Here is a 7,117-nt window from a genome sequence, read left to right on the forward strand (position 1 = left end):
CTTGGGGTGATCAGCCAGCAACGTGGTGGCAGGTTGATTACATTGGACCACTTCCTTCATGGAAAGGACAGCATTTTGTTCTTACTGGAATAGATACTTATTCTGGATATGGATTCGCCTTCCCTGCATGCAATGCTTCTGCTAAAACTACCATCCATGGACTTAAAGACTGCCTTATCCACCGTCATGATATCCCACACAGCATTGCTTCGGATCGAGGGACTAATTTCACAGTAAATGAATTGCGGCAATGGGCTTATGCTCATGGAATTCACTGGTCTTACCATGTTCTCCATCATCCTGAAGCAGCTGGCTTGATTGAACGATGGGATGGCCTCTTAAATACACAAATATGGTGCCAGATAGGTGGCAATACCTTGAAGGGTTGGGGCAATGTTCTCCAGGAGGCTGTATATGCTCTGAGCCAGCGTCCAATATATGGTTCTGTTTCTCCAATAGCCAGAATTAACAGGTCCAGGAACCAAGGGGTGGAAACAGGAGTGGTACCACTCACTATTACCCCTAGTAAACCACTCAAAATATTTTTGCTTCCTGTCCCTGCTACCCTATGCTCTGCAGGTCTGGAGATCTTAGTCCCAAAGGGAGGAACACTCCCACTTGGAGACATAATACTGATCACATTGAACTGGAAATTAAGAATGCCACCCGGCCATTTTGGCTTCCTTATGCCTTTGGATCAACAGGCAAAGAAGGGCATTACTGTACTATCTAGTGTGATAGATCCTGATTAACAAGGGGAAATTGGGTTGGCTTTACATAATGGAGGTAAAGATGAGTATGTCTGGAATCCAGGAGATTCTTTAGGACGTCTTTTAGTACTACCATGCCCTGTGATTAAAGTCAATAGAAAATTACAGCAACCCAATTCTGATATGACTGCTAAGGTTACAGACCCTTAAGGAATGAATGTTTGGGTCACCCACCAGGCAAAGAACTACGACCAGCTGAGGTCCTTGCTGAGGGCAAGGGAAATACAGAATGGGTGCTGGAAGAAGGTAGTTCTGAATATCAGCTATGACCATGTGACCAGCTGCAGAAACGAGGACTGTGATTGTTATATTTCTTCATTGTATATGTGCATCAAATATTTTTGTTTCCTTCTGTTATGAACTGTGAAATGTAAATGTTAATGAATTTTGGTTGCATGTGTGTTAGCGTATCATGTTAGGCACAAATATGACTTTGTAATTGTCTTTATTTAGAGATTATATATGGTTAAGAAGATGTGTACAACTGCTAAGTTGACAAGGGGTCGACTGTGCTAGTGGAGCTGTGTGTCAACTTGGCTGGACCCCAAGTCTGTGTGGTTGTTCCCATGATGGGATCGGATGACTGTGTTCAGAGTGGCCAATCTGTTGAAGGGCAGTTTCCCTAGGGGAGTGGCCTGCTTCCAGTATATCCAGGGACATCCTTGAAAGAGAGACATTCTTCTGTGGATCGAGATTCTGTTGTGTTGCCTACAACTCTCTGTGAGTGATCAGTTCACCGTTCAGCCTGGAGATCTTGGATTCGTTGGAGTCAACAGCTGGTGTACTGCCTGCCAGCCTTGAGCTCCTTGGCTCCTGCAGTTGCAGGAGCTAGGAAAAGCCTCCAGCTTGATGTTTGATCCAGGAACTTTGGACTTGCTGGCTTCTATATGTGTGTGAGCCATTTTCCTAAGATAAATTTCTCTCTCTCTCTCTCTCTCTATATATATAAACTTGGCTGGTTTTTTTTCTCTAGAGAACCCAGTCTAACACAACAGTCAATAAAGCACAAGTAAACATCTTTCTGGTATTCTTAGCTTTGTGCCAAGATCCATCTGATACCAGCAATGATATCCCTCATTCCACGTCCTCTTCTGAAACCAGCTTGCATTTCTGGAAATTCTCTGTCAATATATTGCTACAACTGTTTTTGAATTATCTTCAGTAAGATTTTACTTGCATGAGATGTTAATGGTATTGTTCAATAATTTCCACATTCTGTGAGATCACCTTTCTTTGGAATGGATACAAATATGGATTTCTTCCACTCAGTTGGCCAGGTAGCTGTCTTCCAAATCTCTTGGCATAACCAAGTGTGTGCCTCCAGTGGGGCATCTCTTTGTTGAAACATCTCAATGGGTATTCTGTCAATTCCTGGACCCTTGTTCTTTGCCAATTCTTTCATTGCAGCTTTGACTTCTTCCTTCAGTACCATTGGTTCTTGAACATATGCGACCTCCTGAAATGGATAAAGATTTACCAGTTCTTTTTGGTACAGTGACTCTGTGTATTCCTTCCATCTTCTTTTGATGCTTCCTGCATCATTCAATATTTTGCCCAAAGAATCTTTCAATATTGCAAATAAAGACTTGAATTCTTTTGGCATTTCTTTTAGCTTGAGAAATGCTGAGCATGTTCTTCCCTTTTGGTTTTCTAACTTCAGGTGTTTGCACATTTCATTACAGTAATTGGCTTTGTCTGCTCGAGCTATTCTTTGAAATCTTCTGTTCAGCTCTTTTATCTTGTAATTTCTTCCATTTGCTTTAGCTACTCTCTACTCAAAGGCAAGTTTCAGAGTCTCTTCTGACATCTATTTTGGTCTTTCCTTTCTTTCTTGTATTTTTAATGACTTCTTGCTTTCTTCATGGATGATGTTCTTGATGTCATCCCACGGTTCTTCTGGTTTTCAGTCATTGGTGTTCAACGCATCAAATCTGTTCTTTAGATGGTCTTTAAATTCAGGAGGGATATATTCAAGGTCATATTTCAGCTCTCTTGGATTTGTTTTAATTGTCTTCAACTTCAAGTTGAACTTGCATATGAGCAGTTGATGGTGTGTTCCACAATCAGCTCCTGGCCTTGTTTTGGCTAAAGATACTGAACTTTTCCCTTGCCTCTTGCCATTGATATAGTCATTCTGATTCCTGTGTACTCCATTTGTCAAAGTCCACATGTATAGCTGTCATTTGTGTTGTTGAAAAAGGTATTTGCAGTGAATAAGTCACTGGTCTTGCAAAATTCTATTATGTGATCTCCAGCATTATTTCTGTCACCTAGGCCAAATTTTCCAACTACCAGTGATTCTTCTTTGTTTCCAACTTTTGCATTCCAATTACCAGTGATAAGCAATACATCTTGATTGCATGTTTGGTCAATATCAGACTGCAGAGGTTGATAAAAATCTTCAATTTCCTCATCTTTGGCTTTGGTGGTTGGTGTGTAAATTTGAATAATAATCGTATTAACAGATCTTCTTTGTAGACGTATGGATATTATCCTATCACTGACAGCATTGTATTTCAGGACAGTTCTTGAAACATCCTTTGTGATGATGAATGCCTCACCATTCTTCTTCAATTTGTCATTCCTGGCATAGTAGATCAGCTAATGCCTAGGATATCAATCTTTATGCGTTCCATTTCATTTTTGACAACTTCCAATTTTCCTAGATTCATACTTCATACATTCCATGTTCTGATTATTAATAGATGCTTGCAGCTGTTTCTCCTCAATTTGAGTTGTGCCACGTCAGCACATGGAGGTCCTGAAAGACTTATTTTAACCATATCATTAAGGTTGGTTCTACTCTGATTAAGCAGCTCATTCCCAATGCCTTCCAACCTAAGGAGCTCGTCTTCCTGCAGTGTGTTGGATGATGTTTCCAAGCTATTCATAAAGTTGCCCAGCAATGTATCAGACAGTGTTTCTTTGCTATTCATAAGGTTTTCCCTGGCCAATTTTTGAGAAGTGGATGGCCTACTCCTTCTTCCTAATCTGTCTGAGTCTGTAAGCTGCATTGAAACCTGTGCACCATGTGCAACTGCTGGCACGTGAAATACAAGTGGCAGAGCCTCATGCCTCATAGCAACATGTAAGCCCCACAGGATGCCAAACTGACAGACAAGTTTGTCTCCCTCACCTGTTGGAAAGCTCTGCACCATTCCCTTACCAAATTCCTACCTGGAACCTGAAATTTGTGGTACCTGGCTACTCCCTCCCTTTCCTGGCTCTAGGGGATTTGGGGCCAAGCCTTGCCTCCCTTCCCTTTACCTGGATATCCTATTGCTGCAGAGGTCTCAGACCTCTCCTTCTCCCTCCCTTTCCTGGCTGTAGTGATAGTCTTGGTTTAAGGTATATTTATATATACATATATATATAGAGAAATTTATCTTAGGAAAAGGGCTCACACACTTATATAAGCTGGAAAGCCCCAAGTTCTTGGATCAAACGTAAAGCTGGAGGCTCTTCTCGACTCATGCAGCTGCACATGGTGCACAGCGGTTGATGAGCTCAAGGTTGGCAGGAAGTATACTGCCTGTTGACTCCAACAGATGACAAATCCAAGATCTCCAGGCCAAATGGTGGATTGTTTGCTCATCCTGTTGTAGGCAGCACAACAGGATCCCAATCCACAGAAGAGTGTCTCTTTACCCAGGATGTCCATAAATATATTGGAAGCAGGCCACACCCCTAGGGAAACTCCCTTTCAATGGATTGGCTGTTCAAAACATATACATCTGATACCATCATAGGAATAACCCACATCACAACTGCTTAAACCACACAGAATTGTGGCCCAGCCAAGTTGACACATGGCTCCAACTATCACACACAAGGCAAAAGGCTACATAAAGAAAATCATTTCACCACTGGATTATTATGGTAGGAAAGAGCAAATGGAAGTGAGTACAAACTGCTTTCACCTAGGAAAATATAAATCAAAGTAATTATCACAATCCTGGAGGGATTACAGAGATTAGTGCCATCCAGGAATTGAAGACACAGTGGTAGTCATTCCTACCATATCCCCGTTCAACTCACCTATTTGGCTTGTTCAAAACACAGATGGATCTTGGAGAATGACAGTGGATTATCATAAACTTAACCAGGTATCGATTCTAATTGCAGCTGCTGTACCGGATGTGGTTTCATTGCTCAAGTAAATTCATACATTTCCTAGTACCTAGTATAGAGCTTCAGAAGAAATGTTGGGCAATCTACTTCTGTAGTGGTACCACCTTGAAAACCCAAGGAGGGGTCGCTATGAGTTGGATCTGACTCGATGGCAGTGCGTTTTTTTGTTTGTTTTTTTTTTCAGTATGCAGCTATTGATCAGGAAAATGCCTTTTTCACGATTCTTATTTCTAAAGACCATCAGAAACAGTTTGTTTTTAGCTGGGAAGACCAACAATACACCTTCACTGTCCTACATCAGAGATATATCAACTATCCAGCTCTAAAAATAATTTAGTCTGCAAGGACCTTGATTACCTTTCCCTTCCAAAAGACATCAGAGTAGTTCATTAAATTGATGACGTTATGGTGACTGGATCTATTGAGCATGAAGTAGCAACTACTCTAGACTTATTGGTAAGACATTTGCATGCCAGAGGGTGGGAAATAAACCTGACAAAAATTCAAAGCCTTCCACCTCAGCGAAATTTTCATGGATTCAGTGGTGTGGGGCATGTTAAGTTATTCATGCTAATGTAAAGGGTAAGTTGTTACATCTAGCCCATCCTATAACTAAAAAGTAAATACAATGCCTAGTGGACCTCTTTGGATTTTGGAGGCAACATATTCCTCATTTGAATGTGCTACCCCAGCGTATTTACCAAATGACCCAAAAAGCAGCTAGTTTTGAGTGGAGCCTAGAACAAGAGAAGAGTCTACAACAGATCCAGGATGTCATGAAAGCTGCTGTGCCACCTGTGCCATATGATCTAACAGATCCAGTGGTGCTGGAAGTGGCAGTGGCAGATAAAGATGCTGTTTGGAGTTTTTGGCCAACCCCTATTGGTGAACCACAGTATAGACCCTTCGGATTTTGGAGCAAAGCCCTGTCATCTTTGACAGATAACTACTCTGATTTCAGGAGATAGCTTTGGTCATCAGTGAGTTGTTACTTAGTAGAAATTAAATGCTTAACCATGGGTCATCAAGTTACTATGCAATCTGAATTGCCCATCATGAACTGGGTGCTTTCTGACCCAAAAAGTCTTAAATTTGGAAGTCCACAGCAGTAGTCCATCATCAAATGGAAGTACTATATATGAGATTAGGAGCTCTGGTAGCATAGTGCCTAAGGCACTTGACTGCTAACCAGAAGGCTAGCCGTTCAAACCCAGCAGCCACTCCTCAGAAGGAAGGTTGGACAATCTACTTCTGTAGTGATACTGCCTCAGAACCCCAAGGAGGGTTGCTATGATTTGGGTCCGACTCCACAGCACACAACAACAACAACATATATGAGATTGGGATTGAGCAGGCCCTGAAGGCACATGAAATAAAATGAGGAAGTAACTCACATGTCCATGGCTCCACTCTTGTATTACTTTGTTTCTCCCAGCCTGCACCTATGGCCTCATGGGGAGTATCTATGATCAGTTGACTGAGGAACAGAAAATTTTTGCCAGGTTTACATATGGTTCTGCCCAATATGGCAGCACCACTTGAAAGTGGTGAGCTGTAGCACTGCAGCCCCTTTCTGGGACCTTGCTATAGGACAATGGTGAAGGGAAATCCTCCCAGTGGGTAGAAATTTCAGTATTGAACTTACTTGTGCATTTTTCTTGGAAGGAAAAATGGTCAAATGTCTGGACAGATACTGATCCATGGGCTGTCACCAGTGGTTTGGATGGAACATGTTTGGAAAATTGGCAATAAGGTGACAAGGAAGTATGAGGAAAATGTATGTGAGAAGATTTCTCTGAACGTGCCAAAGATGTGAAGATAATTGTGTCTCATGCAAATGCTCACCAAAAGGTGATCTCAGCAGAGGAGGATTTTTTTTTTTTAAATTTTTATTGTGATTTGGGTGAAAATTTACAAAGCAAATTCATTTTCCATACAGCATTTCATACACATTTTGTTTCAAGACATTGACTGCAATTCCCCACAATGTAACAGCTCTCTTCCCACTTCCTCCCTAGTTACCTCTTCCCTGTGTCCTTCCATCCCATGTACTCCCACTCCCCAAGCTATCTCCCTGTGCAAACACTCCCCTTCTGTTCTCCCATGATTGCTCCAAGGCATGTATATACTTTTTTTTTTTTTTGATTTGGGTGAAGATTTACAGAGTAAATTCACTTTTCATACAGCAGTTCACATACACTTTGTCTCATGTCATT

General features: G+C 41.5%; 1 pseudogene; it reads left to right on the plus strand.

The window, feature by feature from the left end:
- Window positions 1-7,117, plus strand: part of LOC122150512 — a 50,734-nt pseudogene that overhangs the window by 34,507 nt on the left and 9,110 nt on the right.

This window comes from Orycteropus afer, unplaced genomic scaffold (genome assembly GCF_000298275.1).
Source record: "Orycteropus afer afer isolate SDZICR_OR568_19922 unplaced genomic scaffold, OryAfe1.0 scaffold00156, whole genome shotgun sequence".
Lineage (NCBI taxonomy): Eukaryota > Metazoa > Chordata > Mammalia > Tubulidentata > Orycteropodidae > Orycteropus > Orycteropus afer.